General features: G+C 56.8%; 1 protein-coding gene across 1 annotated transcript in view; it reads left to right on the plus strand.

The window, feature by feature from the left end:
- Positions 1-9,629: 9,629 nt before the first annotated feature.
- Positions 9,630-25,900, plus strand: part of PDGFRB (platelet derived growth factor receptor beta) — a 38,367-nt gene continuing 22,096 nt past the window's right edge. The window contains exon 1 of the mRNA XM_084884202.1: positions 9,630-10,263. The gene's annotated coding sequence lies outside the window, so the exon portion shown is untranslated. The remainder of the gene's footprint in view (positions 10,264-25,900) is intronic.

Here is a 25,900-nt window from a genome sequence, read left to right on the forward strand (position 1 = left end):
ATGGCAACAGCAGGGAGTTCAACCAAGCATAGGGCATTTCTAAACACGGGGCCCAGTATGACTGCACAGGTGACCCTCCCATGAAGCTCGCCCCAGTCAAGATCTTATTTTGGAGGGGGGGGGGGGGCTCTGATGGACACAGAACAGGGACAGTAGGCCCAGGGCTCCTCTTCCTGCTCAGAGGAACTCATCCCATTATACAGGTGGAATCACTGAGGCCTAGGAAGGAGAGAGTCAGTGCCCAAGTTTACGGGACAACATGAAGGGTGCTCTTGGAGAGGGGAGCAGAGACCGCCTGGGCTGTGGCTGACATGGATGCAGACGAGGCTGCCTCAGCAGGGAAGGCCCCCTTCCCGTGTCTGGAATTGGATGTGTTGGTAAAATCTTGCTCAGAAGTCATGTAAAATCTTTCACAGGGTCAGTGAGAAACTGGAAAGGCACAGAGAGAGGAGGATGGGGCTCCACTCTCTGATCTGAGGTAACTGGGTCTGCTCCGGCTGGAGGAAGAGAAAACCCGGAGTGGCACTGGAAGGTGTGAGTGTGGGGAATGGGGCAGGGCAGAACTGGGACCTGAGAAAGAAAGGAAGCTGCAGGCCCAGACATAGATTTCAACCCATCCAAAATAAAGTGCTCTCTAAAGGGCCATCCATCAGGAAATGGGTTGTCATGAAAAAGAGTGAGCTCACCATCACAGGAGGTATGTAAGTGACTGCTGGAAGCCCCTGGTCAGGGATGCTGCAGAAGAGGCCTTCCCTGGGGGGTTAGTGACCTCTGACTCCAAGAATATGCTAATTCAGATCTAAATGGAAGGCTTAAAGGCGGGGAAAAGGCATAGGTATTCATTTGTGTTCATTCATTTGGCAACTATGTATTAATACCTCCTCCTTTGTGAAAACACTTTTAGGTACAGGAGGAGGCCCTGCCTCAGGGTGCTTACAGAAACGGAAAGGGGAGATGCAGAGATGAACCAAATAACCACAAATAAAGTTAAAATTACATCTTGGTGAGGGCCAGGAATCCACAGATTTGGCCCCATTGGAGGAGACAGGAAAGTCTTGCAATAGAAAGTGACATAGGAGTCAAGGCCCTGGGAGTAGGGAAGGACATTGTGGGCAGAGGGACAGCGCTGAGGCCCAAGGGGACACGTGGTCCCCGGGAACTGAAGCACCAGTTTGGAGTGTGTGATGGGGGCAGGAGATGGGGGCAGGAGATGAGTCCTGAGAGGGGTGGGGCAAGGCCCAGCAGGCCAGGCATGATGAAGGATGTTATCAAGGGTGAGAGTGGGAAGATGGCTGGGGCTGGTGTGTGGAGACTGAGCCAGAGGAGTGAGGAAGATGGTGTCCAGGACTTGAGAAGTGGCTGAGAAATGGGGGGACTTTTCAGCAAAGCAGGGTCTATTTCCCTGATCGGGAAGAATGCAGAGCCAGGGAGCCCTGAGGTGGAGGGGAGCCATCCCAGTTGCTCTGTGGTCCCCTCAGTGCTGTCCTCTCCCAGGGTGAAGTCTGGACTTGCTTCCTATTCCACACCCCCACACTCCCCCAACAGGGTGAGCCTCCCCAGCCCCTGCTCCCCAGCCTGCCCTTTCCTGAGCCCTGGGCGTTGGGAAGGATGGGGCAAATTCATTCCACTTTCTGGGCGATGAAAGGAAGCGCAGAGAGTTCCGGGTCCTTGGCCAAGGTCACACAGATGCAGGGCTGAGGACGGAAGCTGGGTTTCCTGGCCTCGATGGCCGTTCTCAACGCCTAGATCACCTGAGGGGTCCTCAGCCCGGCCCTACTGATCCTCCAGGCCACCTCAGGTAGCAGAGCAGGGGCTGCATGGATCCGGAGCATCCTGACCATGGGAGACCCTCAGAGAGCCAACCCACTCACTTGACAGCAACATGAAGGCCCAGAAGCTTCCAGAAGGAAGGTGGGGTTTTTCCTAGGATCCCACAGCAGGTCAGTGCTGTATTAGAAACAGACCCAGGTATTCTGACCCCCAGCACAGTGCCCCTTCACTGCATCTCTCTGAGATCGCAGGGTTGGCCCCTTTACCTGTGCAGGATCATAATAACGATAGAATGACTATTGAGCATCAATACGTGCCAGGCACCATGCCAAGTAGTTTGCATGTTCAGGTATCCCCCACTTTTTTTTTTTTTAATATATATTATTGATTTTTTACAGAGAGGAAGGGAGAGAGATAGCTAGAAACGTCGATGAGAGAGAAACATCGACCACCTGCCTCTTGCACACACCCTTCCGGGGATGTTCCCGCAACCAATGTACATGCCCCTGACCGGAATCGAACCTGGGACCTTTCAGTACGCAGACCGACGCTCTACCACTGAGCCAAACTGGCTTCGGCGTATCCCCACTTTTTGAACGTTCGCTTTATACCACTTTGCTTTTTTAGGAAAGACCTACATTAGTACCTGCTTTTGCTAGGGGACGGATAAATTATCGCTTTTATGAAAAAGGCGAAGAATCAAGCAGCGTTCAGCATTCGTTCTGCCACGAGCCCTCAGAGAGGCAGTGTGCACCCTGAGCAGCGAGGGTGGCCTCGCCAAGCTCCTTCCCCAGCAGCTACGCTCAGCATCTCAGCATCAAGCCATTGTAGCTTCGGTCTGTGTCTGAAGTACCTGTGCCTCATCCCAATTTATTTATTCATTTATTTTTTAAATATATTTCATTGATATTTTACAGAGAGGAAGAGAGAGGGATAGAGAGTTAGAAACATCGATGAGAGAATCATCGATCAGCTGCCTCTTGCACATCCCCCACTGGGGATGTGCCCGCAACCAAGGTACATGCCCTTGACCAGAATAGAAACCCGGGATCTTTCAGTCCGCAGGCCAACGCTCTATCCACTGAGCCAAACCGGTTTCGGCCCCAATTTTATTTTGTGCATCCGTTAGTTAGGCGTGTCCCGAGGTTAACTGCTTCTCTGCTTTACACTGTCTCCGCTTTAAGAAATGTTTCACGGGAACATTCTACTTCACGGAAACATTCTACTTTCCCGTGGGGGCGGGGACCTGTGATCTCATCCTCCATGAGGCAGAGTTGGATTGCTATCTCTCTTTTGTAGACGAAGCACCTGCAGCTCAGAGAAGTGAAGTCACCTGCCTGAGGCCACCCAGCCAGGCAGTGGCCTGCGTGGGAGTTCTCTGCTCTCCAGCTGAACCAGCCCAGGAGGCCAGTGAGCCTGTGTGTGCCTCCCAGCACCCACCACGCCCCAGTCCCAGGGTTTCGCTTAAACAAACAGCTGGTTCTTCCTCTTTCTCTGGCTTCATCCCGCAAAAGACCCTCAGGAATCCCTTATGACTCCCTCTGGGTGGAACCCCCCCCCCCATCAGAGACCTGAGCCAGCCTTGATGTGACACCCCCAGCTTCTTCCCAAGGACACTGTGACCTTGTTGGACAGTCCCAAGGCTGGGTGGCTGCAATGGCAGGGCTCCCCTCTGACTTGCCCTTACCTCCCTGGGCCTCAGTGCTCCCAGGTGGCCACTGGGGACTGGGTGGTTTCGACGGTGGCCCAGTGAGGGCGCTGTGACCGTGTGTGGGTGGAGAAGCACCCCCACCCCCTTTGTCCACCAGGGCTCGTTGGCGCAGCCTCTTCCTCTCTGACAGCCCCTTATCTCTGGGAGCGGCTGTTTATTGGACCGCTCCTTCCCGCTGGCTCCCCAGGAGGGCCCCTCTTCCCTCTGGAAGTCCTCCGTTAGTTAGTTCGTGTTGCTCCCACACCCTCCACCGGGGCTTCCTGGGTGGGGTGCAGAGAGGATGGCCTCATAAAGATCTGGGCGATAACTGAGTTTTTTAATCAGGTTTATGGCCCTGGGAGAGCAGAGGTTCTGGGCTCAGCTTTCTGTGGGAAGTGGTTCACTTAAGAGTAGCTGGTCGGCACCGGGGCCAGCATTGGGCCGACCTGGACTGCGGGCTCGTCCCAACCACCTCACTCTGTGGCCTTGGGCTAGGAAATCTCCCTCTCTCGGCTGTGCCTGAGGTGCCAGCGGAGGTGGTAATTCCCACCTTGTCCACCTTCAAGGGGCAGGTGTGAGGCTCCCCGGTGGGTGCTGGGGCTTCTGTCAGGTGTCTCTGCAGCCCCTCCCTTCCCCTGGTAGTACCTTTCCTTTCCTCTTCCTGCCCCTCCAGAAGCTGGGGCGCCATCTGCTGGCACTGCCAGGTATTACGGGAGGGCTCACTGGCTGCCTGGTCTCAATCATGGTCCCAGCTTTGCTGATCCTCCTTCCGCTTCCTGTGGGGAAACAGTGCCCTGGAGGAGGGAGGCAGCCCCCCAGAACACTGCCACTGAGGGAGCATAGGGGACAGAATATCTTTATCCGAAGGAGCAGTGTGTCGGACCCTCTGTCCAGAGGAGATAGAGAAGTCAGGGGAGGAAAGAGAAAGGTTCCAAGGTGAGTCAATGGGCCTGCATGGACTGGAGCCCAGAAGTCCCATCTCCCTGTTAGGTGCATTCCTGCAGCCTCTCAGATGGCTGGGAGCAAGCAGTCAGCCCATGCTGGGCTTCAACAGCATCCCTACCAGCCCCACCCCCCTTGCCTCTTGCCCCCATTAGCAAGTGCACTTCAGTGACCTGATCTCATTGGTCTCCTGTTTAAAATCCTGCAGTGGCCCCTCCTGGCCTTCAGGATTAAAGTCAGACTCCTGTGGGGCCCAAAGGTCCTGACACCTGGCCCCTGTCTATCTCTCTAGCCTATAACCTGTCCCTCCCCATGTCCTCTCTCTGGATCTCAGCCATTCCTTTCTTTCTGTTCAAGGACTCCAAGCTCTTCCTGGCCTCTACACTTCTGCACATGTTTCCTCTACCTAGAACACGGTTCCTGTCCCTGCACTATGTGTGTCCTCTTGACCCCAGGCCTCCGTTGAAATATTTCTTCTTCAGGGAGGCCTTAATCTGCCTACACAAGAACCCCCACCTATCCAGCCCATTATCCTCTCTCTCATCACACATCACAATTTGCTATTAGTAAGCTGTGGTTTCCTTGGTGTTATCTGGTGAGCTGTAGGAAGACAGGGCACACAGTAGGTGCTCAATGAACTTTGGTTGCATGGATGGTCTTGGAGTCAGAGTCAGAGGCCCCATTCTAGGCCCCATTCAATTGCTGTGTGCCGTGGGAGCAGGTTCCGGCCCTCCCTGGGACCCAGTGTGTCTGGTGCGGGGAGATTTGTGGCCTCTGAGGGTCTTGCTATTCTGATGACCCTGAGACACCTGTGTAAGGCACACAGGACACACCCTTGTTCCCTGGGGCACTTGGGGCTGAGGCTAGCTGGAAGACTGAGGTAGGCAAGGTCTGTTAAAATTATTATTATTAAGTATATTTTTATTGATTCAGAGAGGAAGGGAGAGGGAGAAAGAGAAATATCAATGATGAGAGAGAATTATTGACCGGCTGCCTCTTGCACGCCTCCCTCTGGGGACTGAGCCTGTAACCTGGACATGTATCCTGACCGGGAATCAAACCATGACCTCCTGGTTCGTAGGTAGACACTCAACCACTGAGCCATGCTGGCTTGGCAGCAGGTCTTGACGCTCTTATATCCTGGGACCCTGTCAGATCCTTGGTGGCTGCAGTCTGGCCTAGTGAAAGCAGTCCTAGGGGTCTGGGGTAGGACTGTGGCCTGAAGTCCCCACTGGTCCCTGTGCTCAACCAGACAGCCACTCTGCTTAGTGTCCAGGAGGGAAAGGGGCGGTTCCCACTGCATGCCTCTTCTGGCTCCCCAGCTGCAGGAATAAGGACCTTCCTGCTCAGGGTGGGCAGCGGGGAAGCACACTGAGCCAGAGGTCCGGTGTCCTGCATTCCAGGCCCCTTCTCTCTCTGCTAACCTCCTCTTAGTCCCCTGTGTGCTCGGGGCCCCAGTTCCCATGCCTGTACAATGACTCGCTCTTAGGACTCTTGGGGCCCTGATATCCATCCAAGATGACTGTGCTGATGCCTGGGACATGTGTGCTACTTCCTCAGCCCAGGAGGAGCCTGGGGTGAGGGGCGGGGGGCGCGGTGCTGGGAGCGTGGGAGAGCCAGATGTGGCGGCCGCTGGCCCTGCCTGAGTGAGTGCTGAGCGGCCTCCTGGGAAATCTCCCACTCAGGCGCCCTTTCCGGACCCCGTCCCCCCCACCCCCTGAGAACTGTGGCTTCCGGCTCTTACAAGGGTGGGGGTGAGAGGGATCGAGTTGGGGGTCAGTTCAGCCTGGTTCCCTACTTCAGGGAAGAGCATGAGCCTCAGAGTACAGACACAACACTCATTCCCAGTCCTGCTCACACAGTCACTCCAGTCACTGGGCCCCCGTCATCCCGGCTGTAAAGCGAGGGGTTGTCTCAGCTTTCGGAGGACTTCCATGACAGCACCTCCCTGAGAATCTGTCCCCTTTCGTGGGTTGTTCTTGCTTTTCTCTGTTCCTTGCATGAAGTGCCTTCTATGCATCACTTATTCAGGTCTCTCAACAACTCTGTGAAGTAAACACTGGTATCCCATTTGACAGCTGAGAACACTGAGCTCAGATCCCCATTTACAGCTGAAAACACTGAGGCTGTGAAGTAAGCACCTGTATCCCATTTGACAGCTGAGAACACTGAGCTCAGATCAGGTCATCTGATCAGGTCCCACGGCCAAGAAGAGGCAGAGCCGAGTGGAACTGCCCACACCAGAGCTCCCCTCGAGTGTGCCATTGTGAAGTGGGGAGGGGAAGTGCTGAACCCCAAAGCTCAGAGCTCCTTTCTCCCTCTCCTCCACATCCCACTCCACCATGGGCAGTGCTCCCCACACTCAGTGCTCACCCACTTGCAGCCCAGCTTCCCCTAAGACAGGGCTCCCGGCGTCTGGACAGATGGGGTCTTACTAATGGCTCCTCCTGTTCACAGTGGGGCTGGGGCCATGCTGACCCCCCCGGAATGTCGGTGCTGTTTGGCCCATGGGCACTGCCCACTGCCCATCCTTCAGAGTGCACAGAGGCCCAGAGAAGGAAAGCTCAGCCCAGGGCACACAGTGACGGGTTCCAGCCAGAATGAGGGAAACCCACTATTCCAATCATAACACTTCCAGACACTGTGCTAAGCCCTTTAAGGGCATTGCTATGGCTTCCCTCTCCAGAAGAGCAAACTGAGGCTCAGGAGTCTAAATGACTTGCCTAAGATCACGCAGCTCCGAACTGCACAAGCTGGGATTCGAACCCAGCTCAATCTCCAGTTTCCGAACCTGCCCTGTCAGTTAGGACCCTTCTGCCTCAACTGTAAAGCCATCAGAGAGTGTCCTATGATGTTCCGGGTGACTCTGCACCCTCAAGCCCCATCCCAGCTGAGAGGAGGTGTAACAGCCCTGATTCCTGCCAAGGGTTAACGGTAATAGGGGCTAAGTGATTCCAGATGGGCCAGCCGGACGGCTGGGCTGGCCGGAAACTGGCGGCCGCCAGCTTCCCAGGGGAGGCATCGCCAGCCACCCCCTCCCCTCTGTGCTGCATCTCTGGTCCCCAGCTGTCCCCTTGTCCTGGGGCCCACTAGCCTCCTCTCTTTAGCCAGAGTCTCCCAACTCCAAGGAAGTTTCAGATAGGGCGTCCCAGGGGCCTACCGGCACAGAGAGTCCCGTGTACAGTTGGGGAAACTGAGGCTCAGGGAGGACAAGATACAGGCCACATGACAAGTCCTCGGCTAGGTCTCCCAACTCCCAGAGTAGTTTAGGGGGGACTAGGGATTGAAACACCACCTTACTGCCCCTGAGCTAAGCTGTCCCAGCAGATGGGCCATATAAGTACATGTATCCCCATTTTACAGCTGAAAACACTGAGGCTGAGACAGCTCAGATCAGGTGATTTGTCCATGGTTTCATGGCCAGGAAGAGGCGAATGTGCACTTGTCTCCCCATTTTACAGCTGAAAGCACTGAGGTGAATGACCAAGGCAAATACCAGCAAGGCGAGTGGGGGTGGGGGATTTGTAAAGACTGATGGAGTTTGGGGCACAAGAAACCCCTGTGCGGGCTGACCCTATGATCTTTAAAGTGCCCTGTATTCCCCTATGGCCCGCTGCCACAAAGCTGGGCCAGGCCCCCGCTCCTGGAGGCTGTCTGGGGTCAGACTGAGAACCCCTCTCCCTGTGTGGCCCAGCCCAGATGCTCTGCTGGGCAACCCCCGCTGGGACAAGACCAAGCAAAGACTGCAGGAGAGGTTCCTGTAGTTGGCACAACATCCCAGCTCAGGCAGCCCCCTGCCCTGTGAGCAGGGCTCGGGAGGGGGGTAGACAGAGGAACAGGTTCTGTCTTGTGTGACCGGGACACTTTCTTTCCCTCTCCGGACTCTGTTCCCTTGTGTATAGTAGTGGGAGTAGGGCGGGACTCAGATCAACGCTCTAAGCCCTTGTAAAATGGTGCCTGGCTCAGTGGTTGAGCGTTGACCTATGGACCAGGAAGTCATGGTTCGAATCCCGGTCAGGCCATATGCCCCGGTTGCGGGTTTGATCCCCAGTGTGTGGCGTTCAGGAGGCAGCCGATCAATGATTCTCTCTCATCATTGATGCCTTTATCTCTCTCGCCCTCTCTCTTCCTCTCTGAAATCAATAAAAATATATTAAAAAATAAAATAAAACGATGCCCGTTGGCATCTAAGGCCCAGGCATTTATGACTGGAGACATCTTATCTGAGGGGATGAGGCTGGGAGAAGTGAGGGGACGAGGACCCAGCAGCGGTCCTGGAGGAGATGCTGGTGGAGGGGATGAGGGGAGCAGGAGGATGGAAATGGAATATAATAGGTACTCAACATACCTGTTGAGTGACTGGATGAGAGTCAGAGAAAGGGATAACCTAGAAAGAAGGCAGACTGGAGAGCAGGTTACCCTGCAGTGTGGGTCTTCTGCTGGGTCAAGTCACCTGCGTCTGTTCCAGCTTGTCACTCACAAGACCTGATTTTTGCCATTGTGGTGTGAGCTTGGGAAGCTCCTTTCTCTCCTCTGAGAGTCAGTTTCCTCGTCTATCAAATGGGGAAGGAATCCTTCCCTGGAACCCCAGGAGCTTTGACATAGTAAAAAGAAAAATGTCTTGAAATCTGAAGTAATGCTGCTGACCTTAGACAGGTATTTCCCCCTCTCCTCACCGGTTCACCCCAGGGCCTTGGTTTCTTCCTTTGAGAAGTGATTGGCCATCTTGGAAGGTCTTTTCATCTTTTCCAAGTCACCTCTTCCCAGAAGCCCTCTCTGATTTCCTCCAACCTCAGTGAGAGGCCCCTCTCCGCCCCCTGCCCTCCCTGGGAGTACCTGCCTGAGCATTGTCTCTCTCTCCCACCAGCCTGGGTGCCCCTGAGGTCAAGGACTGTATCCTACTGGCTACTGCATTTCCAGCACTCAGTACAGCCTCTGGCACACAGTAGGTATTCAACATACTGTTCAATGAATGGATGTTGAGTGAATCAACTGTGTAAGTGGTCAGACGTCTCTTTATAGATGGGGAAACTGAGGCACAGAGAAGGGACTCACCCCCAGGTGCCTTGGCGAGGGGAGGCTGCCCCCTGAGACAGGCATTAGGCTAGTGGCGCTGGAGCACTCTTTAATAAAAGTGACTCAGCGGCTGGCTGGCGTGGGCTGTGGAATTTCTAAACATCCCCTCACATCCTGAGAGAGCAGGCGACGGGAGGGAGCAAGCCGAGGGAAAAGAGGAAGAAAAACAAGAAACTTGGGGGAAAAGAAAGAGAGGAGGGAAAAAAAACTAAAATTGAAAACAGACACACGCGGCGTCCACCCTCCCCGCTCCTCCACCCCCCCTTCTCCAGCTGGGCCAATCAGAGGCCGCCCTGCAGCCTTTCCCCCTGAGTAGGGGGGCAGGGAAGCCCACAATGGTGTGAGCTCCGGGGGCTGCCAGCCGCCCCGCAGTCCCCGGCCCGCCCCGTCTGGGACCCAGGATCGCTCAGTGCGGAACTTGGACCGGGAGGAGGAGGACGAGGAGAGAGCTGGGCCCTTCTGACCAGCACCCTCCCGGGGCAGCAGCCTGCGTGGAGCGACACCGACAGCCAGACCCAGGGCGGCCCCTCCTGGCTACCCTGCTCCTCCCGAAGGATGCTTTGGGCGTGAGGCCACTCCTCACCCCGCAGCCCCCCACTCTCTCCCCTCTCCAGAGGCTCCCGTGGCCCGCAGCGGTCCCTCCTGCCCTCCGACCCAGCGGCTTCCCCATTTCTGGCTAGCAAAGACTTTCTGGATAACAGGAGAGGGCAGTGAGGAGGACTTCCTGGAAGGGGTGACAGCCCAGGGCCTGGACCTTGCCCACACCAGAAGGCATCATCAGCAAGGTAAGTGCTCGTATCGGGGGGTGAGGGGGGACGGGACCTCAGCTCCATGTCCTGTCCCCCTACCCCAGCCTGTGCCTTCTCAAGTAGGTCAAAAAATGTAAAATATTTTTAACAAAACCAGATGGGAGGAGACTAGAGGCAGTGGGCAAAATCAGGGATGGAGGAACCAGCTTTCTCCTCCCTCCTGCTTAGGCTGCTTCTGGGGGAGAGCGGCCCAGGACCCCTCAATCCTGCTATCCCCCCCCTCCCCCCCTCCCCCGTCAAATAAATCCCGGAATTTCTGGGTGCCATGCTGAGGGGGTCTCCAAAGCACAGCAGTGCCTGGTGGAAACAGGGACTTCGGGGAGGGGAGCAAGAAGGAAATTGGGAGATGGCAAGCAGGGCACACAGAAAGGGGAACTAGCAGGGGCCAGAGGACCCCAAAGCCATAACCCTGTCCCTCAGCCCAGGCCTTGTCCCTAAGAGTCCGTTTGGCTTTCGGCCAATAGGGCGCCAGGCAACCTCTGGGGATTTAAATGGATTTGCAAATTTTCCAGATTCCTAAGATGTCCTTCCAAACCCCCAGTGGCTGGGAAAGTTCGAAGGCGAGGGGGCTGGGGCTTGGCAGGCCATGTTCACGCAGCTGGGGCTGGGGGTCCGGGACCCGGCCCTCGGATCTGGGGGCCCCTTTGTGAAGAAGGGGGATCGGGAGCAGGGCCCTTTCCCCTGGCCCCAGGCCGCGGCTCAGGCCTCCGGGCCAGCTCCCTCCTTCTACTGCTTCTCCACTCGACCCTGAAACAAACATCAGACCACAATTCCGCTGTGCATCTGTAGAAAGCCCAGCCCCCTCACCGAGCTTCCCTTGATGGGCACTCACTGCCGCCCAGGACTATGTGGAGTGCTTTATACGCGTGATCCCTTGTAATGCTAACCAGCAACTCCTGTCTTTCGTGTGGGGAAACTGAGGCTCACAGCAGCAACACGACTGTACCACACAGCAAGTCAGTGGCAGCGTGCTGGTACAGAGTAAGCTCCATGCCCTGTCACTCCCAACTCGTTCCTTGTGATCCTGTTAACTTCTGGTCAGACACCAGGATTCCCCCAAGGAACTGGCACAATCGTACCTATGGACACGTCCTACACATTCCCTCCAAGGAGCCTTCCCAGGTTCCCCCTGTCTTCCAAGTGCTCGCCAGGTCCTTCTCCCTGGTGACTTGTTGCTTGGCCCTTTCTTCCCCTTTGTGTTCTGTTTGCCTGTCATAGATCTTTCAGGCCCTGGGCTTCCCTGTCTTATGTTCTGTCCCTCGTGTCCTCCTCTCAGCAACGGAGCTAAGATAATTCCCTCGTGACAGGGAGGAGGGACTGGCTGAAGAGCCTCTGTTCTCCAGTGTGAGACCAAGAACCCCAGGCCTCCTGCCTTCGCTCAGGTAGCCTTCCAGAATACTGTGCAGTTCCTCCAGGCTGCGTTTGTCTCTGTCAAACGAGGAGGGGTGTCCCTGCCTGCATCTGTGATCCCACAGTGCACAGAGGCCTCCAGCGACAGCTTCTGAAGTCACGCAGCCCTCCTTGCCTCCGCGCTGAGTCCACAGGAGGACCACGTTGGTCACTGTCATTAAGTGCTGAGCCCATCCAGGCACAGAGCAGCCTTCGGGTCAGTATTGCTCCCCCTGGTTTGCCGACAAGGGAGCCAAGGCTTAGAGAAGCTGAGTGGCTTTCCCCGGGTCACACGTTAGAGTTGGTTTTGGGACCACGGTCTGCCTGAATCCAAAGACTTAACACCCACGCTACCCTGGTCGGAGCAGAGCGTCTCCATCTTCCCACAGAGCCTCTCCTGGCTGCAGCGCCATCAGCAGCAGGAAGTTCTGCGTCGGGCCTGACCTGCTCCCAGGTCCACCTGGCCCTGGCTTGGTCCTGAACGAGGGCCATCTGGTCAACACCCCCCTTCAGCAGTGCTCCGGCAGCCCTCCCGCCTCTGTGGGAAGAAGAGCTGAGACTTGTAATTGCCCACAGATGTGGGGCAGCGGAAAGCACCATGGATTCAGAGTCAGGAGACCTGGCGCTTGCCCTGGCTCAACTCAGATCCTCTGTGTGGCAGGCCCATGTCTTCTTTCTGGGACTGCGTCCGCCCCTGGAAGGCAGTGGGCACCCTGGGTAAACAGCGCCAGGTTTGGGCATCCGCCGACCAGGCATTGTCCCCCATTCGGCTTTTGGCTGACTGCGTGACCCTGGGCCAGTGCTCTGCCTCTCTGGCATTGGTCCCCCACTCTGTGAGCAGCAAGCCAGTGTGTGAGCTCCAGGAGCTAACAGTGTAGGTAAGACTGTCAGCACGGTCCCTGCACCTCATGGGCTGGACCCAATGTCATTGTCTGGGCAAGGGCCCTGCTCTCCTGCCTCCTGCACAGAACAGCTTGGCCATGAACTTCATCTGCAGTCTGCAAAAAGCTATGCCCGTGGGAGGGACCTGGCCACCACTGGCATTCTAAAGGCTCACCGCCATCTTCCAGGCACAGTCTGCCTGAGGCCCAGCTGCTTCTCGGCTGAGAGAAGGGACTCGGGGTGTTTTGCTCAGGACAGGCAACTGAGGGTGGTAAAGAGGGAGGAAGGAAGGAGAGGGTCCCCAGACATCCCTGAAATACATCCCCTGCCTACCCCCCATTTTTTGCACATGGTTCAGACCCTGCAGTCAGTGGACCTGGGAAAAGGGGAGACCTTCCTCCACAACTTTCTGCCATCCCCTACCCCCACACACACCCCCAGGAGCCACCCAGAGGCTCCTTGATTGGAAAGCCGTGTGCACGGGATGATATAATGGACCGGCCCTTTCTGAGCACTTCCATCGAGTTTTACATCCGTTCCCTCGAAGCTCACTGCGTATTTCTCAGCGCTTAGAACAGGCCGGCATTCAGTAAGTGCTTAAATATTTGCCCGAACTAATTTAATCATTACATCAACCTCCAGGAGCAGATATAAATTCTCTCTGGGTTCCAGATGAGGACATGCCCAGAGAGGTTAAGTCAGTTGCCCAAAGTCCCACAGCAAGGAAGTTGTGGGACCGGGACTTGCACCGGGGTGTCTGTCATTCTAGCGCCCTGAGGAGAGGCTGGGTGGGACTTAGGTCCCCCCTACAGACCCAGCCTAAACTCTGAGAATGCGCCTCAGCCGTGGGGGTGGTCCTGAGACCCTGAAACTCACCTCGGATGCCTCGGGGGGAGTCAGTCCCTCTCGGGGCCTTCGTGTTCCCATTGGTAAAGTAAGGAAGTTGACCGAGGCGATCTCTTAAGCTCCTTCCAGCCCTAAAACAATCCCAGGATTCCAGGCCGATGCAGCCCAGGCTGGCAGCCGCTGTGTACTCAGGGATCATGCATATTTAACTTCACGGTGGAAGGGTTTTTTTCTTACCCTTTTTCTCCGTGTTGCAGAAAGTGGTCAGGATCGATGACCACTAATGGAAAACTGTTCCCTGCAATAACCGGGAGAACTTTCGGACAATGAAGAGCAGCCAGTTAATGCGTTCCGTTTCTCAGGGAGCAGAGCCTGTGTGCCCGTTGTCCCGGGACACTGAGGGAGGAGGGTCGGGAGGTGGGCCTGTTAAGGTGTGTGTAGGATGCTGTGACCATTTAGGTCTTTTCCAATGCTGACTTTTTTTTTTTTTTTTTTTTTAACCTCATATGCTCTGATTTCAAAAGGAAGTAAGGCTTTGGCCAGTGGTAGATGGGCACAGGAGGGGGTCGAGGTGAGGGAAGGGAGGCCGAGACGCACCTCTGCTGTGAGGGTTGCAGAACTCACACGCTTGTTGATGCCGGTGCAGAAGTCCACCTCCTGTCTTGGGAGGTGGGGGCAGCAGAAGTTGCAGGCAAACGAGCTTCCTGAACCCAGGTCTCAGGCCTGTCCCCCCTTCCCAGATGTTGTCTGGGCACCCCGCCCCCAGTCTAGCCATAAAAGAGTATTTATTGCTTTAGCTGCATTGATGCTTTCTCTTCGCCTCACTTCAGGTCAGCGCTATTTGACGTCTCGGGTGCCCGGAACCTTTCATCTGGAGGGACCGGCTTCTCCGCCCTCTGATGGGAAGGGCTGTCCCTGGGGAGGTGGGGGCAGCAGAGCCAGGGGGTCAGACAGCTCCTGAAGGTCAGAGATGAAAAGGATGTTTGTGGACACCGCTCAACTTCCTTATTGTATGGGTGGGACACGGAAGCCCAGAGAGGGGAGGATATGCCTCGGGTTGCACAGATGACAGCGATAGCACTGTGCCCAGGGCCCGGGCGGCAGGCACGGCCTTCGCTCTATGCCGCCCAGAGTGCGCAGGCTGCAGCTCTTCCGGCGCCGAGGCCACAGGGCAGAGCTTGGGTTGACGAGGAGCGAGGCCATCCTGATAAGCGGTGGGAATCCCCCTGGGTGGTTTTTGAGCCACATGGCCTTTGGTTACGTGGCCTCTCCATTCTGGCCATACTTTCCTTTTATGTAAAATGGGGGGGAGGGCTAGGGAGCAGCAAAGTGACTCTAGAGGTTCCATCCAGCTCTGTCCTTAGCCTCTGAGGACCCCTGGCAGGCACCGAGAGGGATAAGCAGACTGGCGGGCGGATGGAAGGGTGGACGGACAGATGGCCTTCCCTTAGTCCAGGGGGCAGGGGAGACTTCATGAGCACCCCACCAGCGCAGTCCCAGGGGCCTCGGTGCTCAGGAGGGCCCTGCACATGAAATCCTTTATCCTTTTTTAACAAGGGGCCCTGCACTTTCGTTTTGCATGTGGCCCCCACAAATTACACAGCTAGCCCTGCCAGGGGGTTCAGGCTGGGTCTGAGATGGCGTCACCCCCAAACCTGGTCTCGCTGCCTCCTGTCCCCATTCTAATCCATGCCCGCTCACAAAATGCCAACCTGCACCTGCCACTCTCCTAGTAGAGCCTCCCACCCCCCATAGTGCTTGAGGTTGCACCATCATGGCTGCCCAGCCAGTTGCTAGCCCCCAACCCTCACTGTCAACGTCCTGAAAACTGGCTTCCTTGTACCTTCAGGCAAAGCCCAAATCCTGGCTTGGCACCCCAAATCTTTCCCAAGGTGACCTCTGGCCTCCTTCCCTTCCTTTTCATGGAGGAGCCCCAGTTTCTAGCCTCACAGTTTCTGCCATTTCTCCCAGTTGACTTGGGATCGCCCACTTCCCTCACCCCTGTGGAATGCCCTTCCCTGGCATCATCCCGCAAAACCCTAAGCCTGAAGGCCACGCTCAAGGCCACCCCGTCTCCATTGGAGTCATCGTGAGCATGCTGGTTACCACCGACTGAGCACCTGTTGTGTGTCAGGAGCATTTCGTCATCATCTTTAGCTCTCACAGCAGCAGAAAAGCGATTGCTTCTGCCATTTTCCGGGAAATTGGAACTCGGGGAAGTTAAAGTCAGAGGTCACGCAGTTGTGAGGGAGCAGGACTGGCACTCGGTCCTGGATTAAGTGGCTTCGAGCTGGGACTGCTGCCCTGACCGGGCTAGGTGTCCTGGGTGGCATCAGGCACAGCGTGCTGGCCTCAGGGCTCCATTTGTCTGTTCTGCCCCCTCCCCTGCCGGTCCCATCACCTCCCTGGGGGAGGAGGGTCGCCCTCGCCTGCCCACCCCAGTTCCCCAGCCTGGTGGTGAGTTCCGACTGATCAGGGGCAGCTGAGGCCCCAGGCATGAGGACCAGAAGAGCTGGCCATTGGATCTTTCACGCTGTGTCAGCATCTATTGAGCACCTACGGTAAGCCTAATCTAAGGTGACCAGACGTCCCACTTTTGGCGGGACAGGCCCGATTTTTAACAATTTGTCCCGTGTCCTGCGGTGTTTTAAAAAAGTCCCGATTTTTTGCCGAAACCGGTTTGGCTCAATGGATAGAGCGTTGGCTTGGAGACTGAAGGGTCCCGGGTTCGATTCCGGTCAAGGGCATGTACCATGGTTGCGGGCATATCCCTAGTAGGAGGTGTGCAAGAGGCAGCTGATCAATGATTCTCTCTCATCGATGTTTCTAACTCTGTATCTCTCTCCCTTCCTCTCTGTACAAAATCAATAAAATATATTAAAAAAAAAAAAAAAGTGCCAGGATGCAGGACAAATTGTTAAAAATCGGGACTGTCCCACCAAAAGTGGGACGTCTGATCACCTTAGAGTCTAACTCAATCAGAGAAGGGGCCAAAATCTAAAATCCAGCCTAAATCGCGGGCCGAATGGTTTACTGAACAGTCATAAACTGACAATGTCATAAACTGACAGCGGAGTGCAGTGATGACAGCACGGTGCGGGCCACATTGCAAGGCCTGGCGGGCTGGATTTGGCCCGCGGGCCTTGTGTTTGACACATGTGCCTTAGACCCTAATTTCTTCTTAGGAATTTGGAGACATCCCCAAAAATTGGTAGGTAGGTTTCCTCATTTGTGGGAAAATCAAACTGAGGGACTAAGACAAAGGTGCAGGAAAGAGCTTGCTGACAAACAGCGGGTTGGAAGGGTCATTAGACGTGGGTCCTGGTCCCGGCCGGGTCTCTGAACCCCTGAATCCCTGGGAGGAATACCCTGCCCCCACCCCAGCCGTGCCTGCTGACAACACCAATAACAACAGCAGCGGCCCTTCCCGGGGAGCCCTTCTGGGGAGGGGTTTCCTGCGTCTCATTTATCACACGTATCCCTTTGCTGACAAGTCTAACCGGCAGGGTCTCGGCCGTGCACTCCATGCCAAGTGAGTGAGTGAGTGCCTCTCCCCTGAGTGAATAAAGAATAATAATATCATGACCACTGACTTTGCAGAGGGCTGTACGCCAGGCCCTGCTCTGAGCCTTTTACTTGTATTAACCCCTGCAAGGCCTCCACGAGTTCCCACTTTCAGATCAGAAAACAGAGGCCCAGAGAGGCTGAGGAGGGGTAAGTGGGCGGATTGGGGGTGAATGACGGAAGAGCAGCTGAGCGGGAACAGAGGCAGGAGACGGTGAGAAGGAAATGAGACATGGGAGCTTTCTCGCCTCCGGCTCTGCCGCTCGGGAGGGCGCTGAGGGGAATCTCAATGCTCTATAATTGGCACCAATTAATAGCCGGCTCCCCGGGGCCGCCTGCGGGCTCCGAGCTGGTGGGGGAAGGCCGCGTGCGGGTGGGTCAGTCCCAATGGCCTGAGGCCTGCCTGCCCCTGCCCACTTGGCTCTGAGAACCCATTCTACTTGTGGCCCCCACCCCTGCCCTGGGCTGATCCGGGGCTGGCAGCAGCCCGGGGAACAGAAGGTTTGCTTGTCTGTGCCTGCTGCACCCCCACCTCCTCGCCAGCCTCAGCCAGGGACCCCTCTCAGGGGCTCCGTTGGCTGCCAGGGCCTGGCGCTCTCCGTTGCCATGGCACCGCCGGAGATGAGGCTCTGGGGGTGGGGTGTGAGGCAGGGCAACCGAGGGATGGCAGAGGCCTGCAACTCTGGAGCTAGAGAGAGGCTCAGGCCCCTGTGAACAATGGTAAGGAGTGCTGGGGCCCAGCAGGGCCAGGCCTGGACCCCGGCACAGAGGGCCTATGGCAGAGCTGGCACACATCCAGCCCAACTGCTGGGTGCTCCATCTCAGAGGCCCTTGGGCACTCCCCCTGCCGCCCCAGGCTGTCCTCAGGAAGGCTCCTCGCCTGCACCCAGGGCTGACCCTCAGGCTTTGCAGTGAAGTTGCAGAAAGACTCTCTCCCCAGCTTGACTTTCAAACTCCCTGGTGAGCTGGAGTAGGCCCCTTGTCACGCTGCACCCAGTGAGGGAAGGGACAGGGCTCTAACTCTGAGGTCCTTCCATCCCTGAGAGCCTGGTTGAGGGTGAACCCACGTAGGAATGTTTCTCGGGGGACAGACCTGCTTCTGGTGAGAGACAAGCAGGCTGGCATGGCAGTTAAGAATGCAGGTTTGGCCCTAACCGGTTTGGCTCAGTGGATAGAGCGTCAGCCTTTGGACTGAGAAGTCCCAGGTTCGATTCAGGTCAAGGTCATGTACCTGGGTTGCGGGCACATTCCCAGTGGGAAGTGTGCAGGAGGCAGCTGATCCATGTTTCTCATCAATGTTTCTAACTACCTCTCTCCCTTCCTCTCTGTAAAAAAACATCAATTATATATATATATATATATATATATATATATATATATATATATATATATATATATATATATATTTTACAGGTTTGGAGTCAGACAGGCCTGTGTTTGCATCCCAGTTCCATTGCTTGTTGGCTGTGTGACCTTGGACAAGTTACCAGACCTTTCTGAGAGTCGGTTTGGAATAAGCATCGTACCCACCTCACAGAATTGTTGTGAAGATAAAACAGAAGCGCAGGGTCCTCTCCTGTAGCAGAGAGCTTAGTCCCAAATTAGTAGGGACCTCTGTTTGTTCTCAGACTGTGGGGCATCAGGACAGAGAATGAGAAGAAAGATGTCCTGGGTTGGTGGGATGGTTGGTGGGAAAAAGCAGGACCCGTGAGTAGGAGATACAAGGAGACAAATTGTGCTCCATGTAATGAAAATTTCTGAGTAGCCTAACATCTGAGGAGCCTGAGCTGGCCAAGAATGGAATGGGCCTCAGGTGAGGGGGTGAGATCCCTGTCACAGGGAGGTGCACAAGTGTAAGATGGATGACCTCTTTGTTTGCAGAGATGGTGGGGGAGATGAGAAGGGGGAGTATTTACGGCCCTCCCAATTCTAAGGCTGTGGGGAGCTATGAAAGATGGCACGACTATCTTCCCCCCCTTGCCTGCCAGCTTCAGCTTCACCCAGCTGAAAGGAGAGCACAGACTGATAGGACAGGCCAGGAACCAGAGTCAAAAAACAGGGCTGCTGACTCGTGTATTGAGCTGGTACTGTGAGCTGGTACTGCCTTCGCCTCCTGCCTTAGAGAGGCTGTCACCTGGGCGTTGAGGTCAGTCTGCTCAGGATTGAGCGCTGGTCTCATCCCTGGCCAGCTCCTCCACCTTGGGCGGATCATTTAACCTCTGTGTGCCTCACTTTCCTCATCTGTAAAACGGAGAAGCAACACTGACCTCATGGATTGCTCTGAGACCATTCCCATAAAGGGCTCAGCCTGGGAGTGGATGAGAAGACCTAAATCAGCGGTAGCTGTTATTATTCTTGCCGTTATTGCCAAGGCCTTTAGGTCCTTGTTCTTTTTTGAAGGGCCTGTTGGGGGCTTGGGTTGGGAGCCAGAGGACTCCGGCCCAGGGATCCACTGGGCCTGGGCCCAGCCAGGACACATGGCCTGGAGGGTGGCTGCGGGGACGAGCAGGGAGGCCGGCGAGGCGCCCGAGGGGGCAGGAAGTGCCTGCTCTTCAGCAGGTGGACAGGGGCGAGCAGCTGGCCTCCCTTCCTCACGGGCCTCCTTCTCGGGCCGGTTCCCAGCCTGTGTGGGAACCCAGGCCCCCTCCTCCGGGTCACTGGCGACCGCGAGGCACACACTGAGTGCTTTCCCACGAACCGTTCCAAGTAGCAGGGGCCCACACGGCTCCCCTGCCCCCAAGCGCTCACACTCTAGCAGTGGAGGGGGCGTGCAGCAGGAAGTGGGGGGGGCTCAGGCTGGGGGATCAGTCCGTTCTTTATCAGCCTGGCTCCAATCCAGACAGATGTTTCATTTTATTCTGAACTTCCAGAAAATAGGTCATTTCTTTCCATTGTCTCCCTGGGGAGGCCTCCCGGGGAGAGGAGCACGGAGTGAGTGATGAGTGGGGGGGCCTCACAGGGGCCCTGGGGAGCTGGGAGGGCAGCACCCTCCCTCCCTCAGTCATGATGAGCTGTCTGCAGGGCCAGGGTGCAAAGGCTCTTAAAGACGGGGCTAAGAAGCCGCCTCTAACAGTGGTCCCCCCTTATCCACGGGGGATGCATGCCAAGTGGGTGCCTGAGACCCCAGATAGTACCGAACCCTATATATGCTATGTTCTTCCCTATACATATGTACCTATGAGAGGGTAATTGATCAACTAGGCACAGTAAGAGAGTGACAACAATAACTAATAATAAAGAGGAACAATTGTAATAATGCACTGCAATGCAAGTTATGTGACGGTGGTCTCTCTCTGATCACTGATGATCTGATGATAACGGAGGCAGCTATTGTAAAGTGCCTAGTGGGCAGGGAGCATGTCCAGTGCGGACACGCCGGACAAAGGGATGATTCACGTCCTGAGTGGGACGGAGCGGGGAGGTGCAATCATGTGACTCAGGATGGTGTGCAATTTAAAACTTGGGAATTGCTTATTTCTGGAATTTTTCATTGAATATTTTCAGATGGTGGGTAACAAACCGCGGGAAGCAAAACTGCAAATAAGGGAGGCCGACTGTACCCAGGGGTGATGGTGAGCCGGAGGAGAGCCAGGGAAGGGCATGGCCAGATGGGTGTTTCCGAGCGGCTGAGGTGTGAGAAGAGGAGGGAGGGGACAGACCGGAGGGGAAGAGAGGGGTGTAGTGGGGCAGCCAGAGGCCGCCTCGCTAATGCTGGAGGGGTAAGGGTAGGGTTGGGGGATCAGAATGATGGTCCATGAAACTGGCACTATTCTTATACCCACTTGGACGTCCAGACCAGCTAGAGTCCGTGCCAGGCTCCAACTTAGCAAGTTCTGCTGCTTTGTCTGGGGGATCTGGCAGGCCCCTGGCAAACGCGAAGGGCCGCTGGTCCAGCAGCAGCATGGCAGGCCAGGCCTGGGTGACCGAGCTGCATCCGTGTGTTGTTTGGCCACGTTGCTCTCCCTCTCTGGCTTCCGTGTGATCCTGGAGCTCGTGGGGAGATTCATTGTGTGGGATGGAATGCTGAGCCTTCCCTAACAGGTAGAAGTGGGGCATAGGATTGAGGGGGGCTGCTGAGAGCCCCTCAACCTCAGCCCCTTCCCAGGTTTCTGCCTCCCACCTGTAGCTGACCCTGCTCTCCTGCCTGGCTCCAGGCTGCGGGCTCACACCGGCATCCCAGCCCACTCTGGGTGAAGCCACACGGGCCACGCGCGGCCACGCCCAGCCTGTGCCGCCATTACCGCCATCACTTTCGCGCTCACCCGGCTGCTGGCGGGAGGCCTCGATCTCTGGCTCCAGAAGCCTCTTGCCCCCACACACTCCCAGGCCTGGAGCTGGCTGCCTTCTCGGAGCTGAGTCATGACATCCTGGCTAGGGCCCCTCCCCAGCATCCCTCCCCCACCCCCCACCCAGCATTCCAACTCGGCACAACTGCCTTCTAGAGCAGGGACCTGGGAAGGGCTCCCAGAACAGCCCTGCCCACCGCATGGACAGATGGGGAAACTGAGGCCCAGAGTGGGGCAGGTCCACACTACAGGTGGGTGACAGAGCAGAGACTAGCACCCACATCCCCTCACTCCCAGGCAGGGATCTGTCCTCTGAAGTTTGTCCCAAAGGCTGTGAAGTGCCCCTGGTGTGGAGGAGAGAGCACTGGCCTGCTGGTCAGGAGACCGGAGTCTGTTCCGTTCCTGCCAGCATCTTAACAAGCTGCTCCTCTGACACTGTCTCCAATCCCCGCTTGGCTGGGGCGGTGCAGGGAGCGTGACTCCGATATAAAGGTCTGTGTGTAGCAGAGGAGGGGGACCCTGTGTGGAAGGAAGGGGCAGCCGTTGTCCTCTGAACCCTGGGGCCTTGAGCCACCAGATTACCATCCGAGGCCCAGGCTGGAGGCAAGGGCTACCCCGACAGGTGAGCTTCCGCTCCCCACTAGCCACCTGAGCCCAATCAAAACCCTGGGACCTGTTGCTGTTCTGCTCCCAGGCTCAGTTTCCCTGTCTGTACAATGGGCTGAGGAAGGGGGTTGGATAGGTGGATGGTCCCTGAGGGCCATGGAGCTCTGACATTCCAATACTAACCCCACGACCCCATGCCAGGCCTCCTCCTCCCTCTGGCATCTTATTCATTCAGAACATCCCTGGCACCCCCTTCCTCCTCAGAGCAGGGCTCCCTCCCACCCCCAGCTCAAAGCCATTCCTGCCCAGCCTGCTCCCTGCTGCCGGACGGAGTGTCCCTCTGTCCCCTCAGGTGCCCACAGCCCCTCCACAACTCTAACCAGCTCAGTGGCAGCCCTTCACCCTGCCCCTCTGCTTCATTCTCATCTTAGCAATACCCGGGTATGCAGCCACCAAGCCAGAGGCAGGGGTGGGGCTCATTTATGATACCTCTCCCTTTAAACCCCCCCCCCCCCCCAATATCTAACCAGCAGGCCCTGCCGTTGCCAGCTAGATGAACCTCAAACCCAATTGTTTCTATCAGTTTCACCACCCTCTCCCCGGCTCAAACCAAGTCAATAGAGAAATGCTGGTAGAGCTCAGTCCCTGCTCTCTGTTTCTCGGCAAGTTCCTTAAGTGCTCCCTGCCTCAGTTTCCCATCTGAAACGGGAATGATCACTGTACCTGTCTCAGGGAGTCAGCTGAGGAGCAAGTGAGTCAAACGCATGTCAGGTGCAGCAAATTCACAGCACCCTGGCTTTGCGGCCCGCCTGCACACATATGAATGTGTGTTCAGAGGAGTTTGGGGTCCCAGGTGCACATGTTCTGTGCGTATGTTGTACGTGCACACGTTGTTTGTCCTGGGTACAAATGTGATGTGCCACACACATGTGCACCTCCTGTGGACGCTGGGAGAGCACACAGGCTGTAGTCTGCTGCGTGTGCATGTGTTGGGCACAGTGGGAGCTGTAGGCGTGAGTGTTTTGTGGGGACGTTGCATGCACATGTTGAGGGTCTGCCCGGGGGCCGGCGTGCACATGGCCCGCCGTGCACGGACGTGTTTCTGAGGAGCGTGTGAACGAGTGCGTGGGCAGGAGCCTGTGCTGCGTGTGCACGTGCTCGCGGCGCGCGGCCTCCGCCGCTGGCAGCCGTGCAGGCCCCCCTCCCCGCCTGCCTGTGTCGTGGGAGCCTCAGGACCCCGAGGGAGGGAAGCTGCTGTCGGCGGATGTGGCCAAGATGGACTGGATTTATTTAGATTAAGGCGGTGGGAAAGGAGTGGGGACTCGTGTGTGCAGGAAGGAAAGAGGCTGGGGCTCTGAGAAAGCTTCGCCAAGCATGCTTGCTCCCCTGGATGTGGGGTCTTTGCTCTGCTCCCCCAAGGGGTCCCCCCTGATTCACTGTGAGGAGCTGGGCAATGGATTATTCCATCTTTGGGCCTCTGTCCCCCAATCTGGCTAAAATAGAAGAAATCATGAGGGCTCCCTGGCACACGGCATTCTTCTCATGGGCAAAAGGGGACTCCCTCTCTCTGTTTCAGGGGCCTCCCTGGGCAGGAGAGTACGGCAGGTAGGGGGATATCTGTTCCCTGACTGGGACACCCACCTTGTCCCAGGTAGCTCCTCGCTGGAGAGCAGCCCTCCCCCTGAAGAAGGGAATTGTTGCAGGCTAGCCTCTTCCTTCCCTTCCCGTCTTGCCCCCCGTCCCTCAAATCAGCTGCCTGGCCCTCTCTGGGGTTGGCTGGACCCATGGCAGCCTCTGGGAAGCCCAAAGAGGTCCACACGGCGCTGGGTGGACAGCTGGGGCATCAGGGGCTCATCTGGGATGGCCCAGGAGGTCATGTCCATGTGCCTCAGGCCACACTCTGGTCCTTCCCAGGCCTGTAGCCTGTTGTCCGTGCCACCCTTCCCCTGCCGCCTCCTGGATTCCACGTCACCAGTTTATCTGTCTGGAAGTCACCTGAAGAAATGAAGCCCAGAGAGGGAAGCAACCTGCCAGACTTCACACAGCGAGCTGAGTGCTCGGGAGATGCAGTCCCTGAAATGAGATGGTTACGAATTCTCACATGACTCCAGCCTCAGCAATGCAGCCCCTCCTCCTCCTCACCCCCAAACCACCCAGCAGCGGGAATCACAGCGGCGAGAGCCCTCCCCTGGCAGCTTGAGAGCAGGGATGGCTCTTTGAGACGGGCCTTTGTGAAGGAGGGCTGCTGGCTCCCTGGATGGAGACAGAGTCCCAGAGCGGGCTAGAGATTCGCTCCGTCTCGTGGGGGATCTGAGGCTCCTGTGACCAGAGCCAAATGCCCATTTCATAAAGAGAGAAGCCGGTCCCAGACCCCTGGGCCATCCACCCTCTCTAAGGTGTCTGCACTTTCCCTGAGCGCCTCTGGACAGCCTATCTCTCCTCTCCCCAGAGTCCGATTCTTCTGCCTTTCCGCTGTGTGACTGGGCCATGATTCTCTCCATCTCTGGGCCTCTGCTGCTGGTTCAAGGAGACCCCTCCCAGCAGAGAGCCTCAGAAACTCTAAGCCGCCCCCAGCTTGGGCCCAGCAGGCGAGGAGCCAGGGTCAGGGGCTGCTGGCCCAGGGGGCCCAGCCCACACAGCCCAGGCTTCCAGAGCCAGGCCAGCCCCAATCGCAGTGACCTCCCATCTCCAGGCCAGCCGACCAAATTCCTCCTTTAGAATAATAAACAGTGTGGCCAGCCAAGGAGGCTGAGAGGGGAGGGGCAGGGAGGCTGCAATGGCCCCCTCCCCCAGCCGCGGCTGCTAATGATTTTCTTTGGCTGAGATCTCTGGCAGGAAGGGGGGAGTCAGAGGGGCACCCACAGAGGGGCAGATAGGCCTCTGTGGGGGCTGCTGGCTCCACCATGGCGCTGCTCCCTCCCGTTGGAGGAGGCCTGGCATCCAGCTGAAGGGGCTGGGGCAGGAGGGCTGGGGGAAGGCAGGGGTGCATCAGAAGGGCTGGATTTTCAGCCTGGAAGCAATGAGGGGACCCTTAGGCAGGCTGCTCCAAAGGGATGGGGAGAATGAGGAGAAGAGTAGCCGCACTCAAACAGCTTATCAGGGTACCGGGCAGAGCTGAGACGGGGTCCACAGGCCAGGATGCTTACCTCTGTCCCAGCAATGAGGAAATGCAGCTTTGTAAGAGGTATACTCAGCCCCATCTCATGTTGAGAGCTGGAGACTGAGGCCACAGAGAGAGTGATGGCACAGAAGGTAACCCTGCTGGGCTCAGGCCAGGACCCCAGCCTTGGACTGGAAACTAAAAGGGGTGAGGTTGGGAGTGCCGTGGGGGTGGACTGGGTGTGGGCTGAGGACCAGGCCAGGCTGGGCAGCCGCTCAGGGAAGTCAGCAGACCCGCGGCACCGGGAGGCTCCTCGATGCCTCGTCACGTGGCCACTGCCCACGTTTCTTGCTGTGACTCCCATCTGCTCCTGGGCTCCTTCCTGCCCACGCTGCAGGCAGACCCTGGCGAGCTTGGCTTTCTGTGGTGGTTTGGGACCCTTGGATGCGGCGGCCACGGGAAGAGATGGAACAAAGACGCTCCCAATTCAGTCTGTCTTTCAGGGAGTGTCCCTGCAGTTGCTGATTTCTGACTCCATCACTGTCTCCCCTCTCTCTGTCTCTCTGTGTCTCGTCTCTCTCTACCTCTATCAGGTCAGTTCTCTCTGTCTCTCTCTCAGACAAGCTCCGCTGTGTAACCTCAGGCAAACTCCTTTTTCTCTCAGAGCCTCAGTTTCCCCATCCGGACACCAGGGGTAGGGTGAGTTCAGCAGTCTCCACGGACCTCCCAAGGCTTGCTGTGCAGTGGGGCACTCCGGGGCCCAGCCCCCAGCCCCTCTCCCCTGGGCCTCCCCGAGCAGCTCAGGACCAAGGGAAGGGGGACTAGGTGTGGGGTACTCCCCCCACATTCCACAGCCCTGACTCCCCCGCTTCCCTTCCCACAGCCACCTCCACTTCCTGTTGTGCTTGTGGAGCTGTGGGAGTTCTCTGGGTTCTGGCTT

Source organism: Pipistrellus hanaki (assembly GCF_964339955.1).
Source record: "Pipistrellus hanaki genome assembly, chromosome: 5".
Taxonomy (NCBI): domain Eukaryota; kingdom Metazoa; phylum Chordata; class Mammalia; order Chiroptera; family Vespertilionidae; genus Pipistrellus; species Pipistrellus hanaki.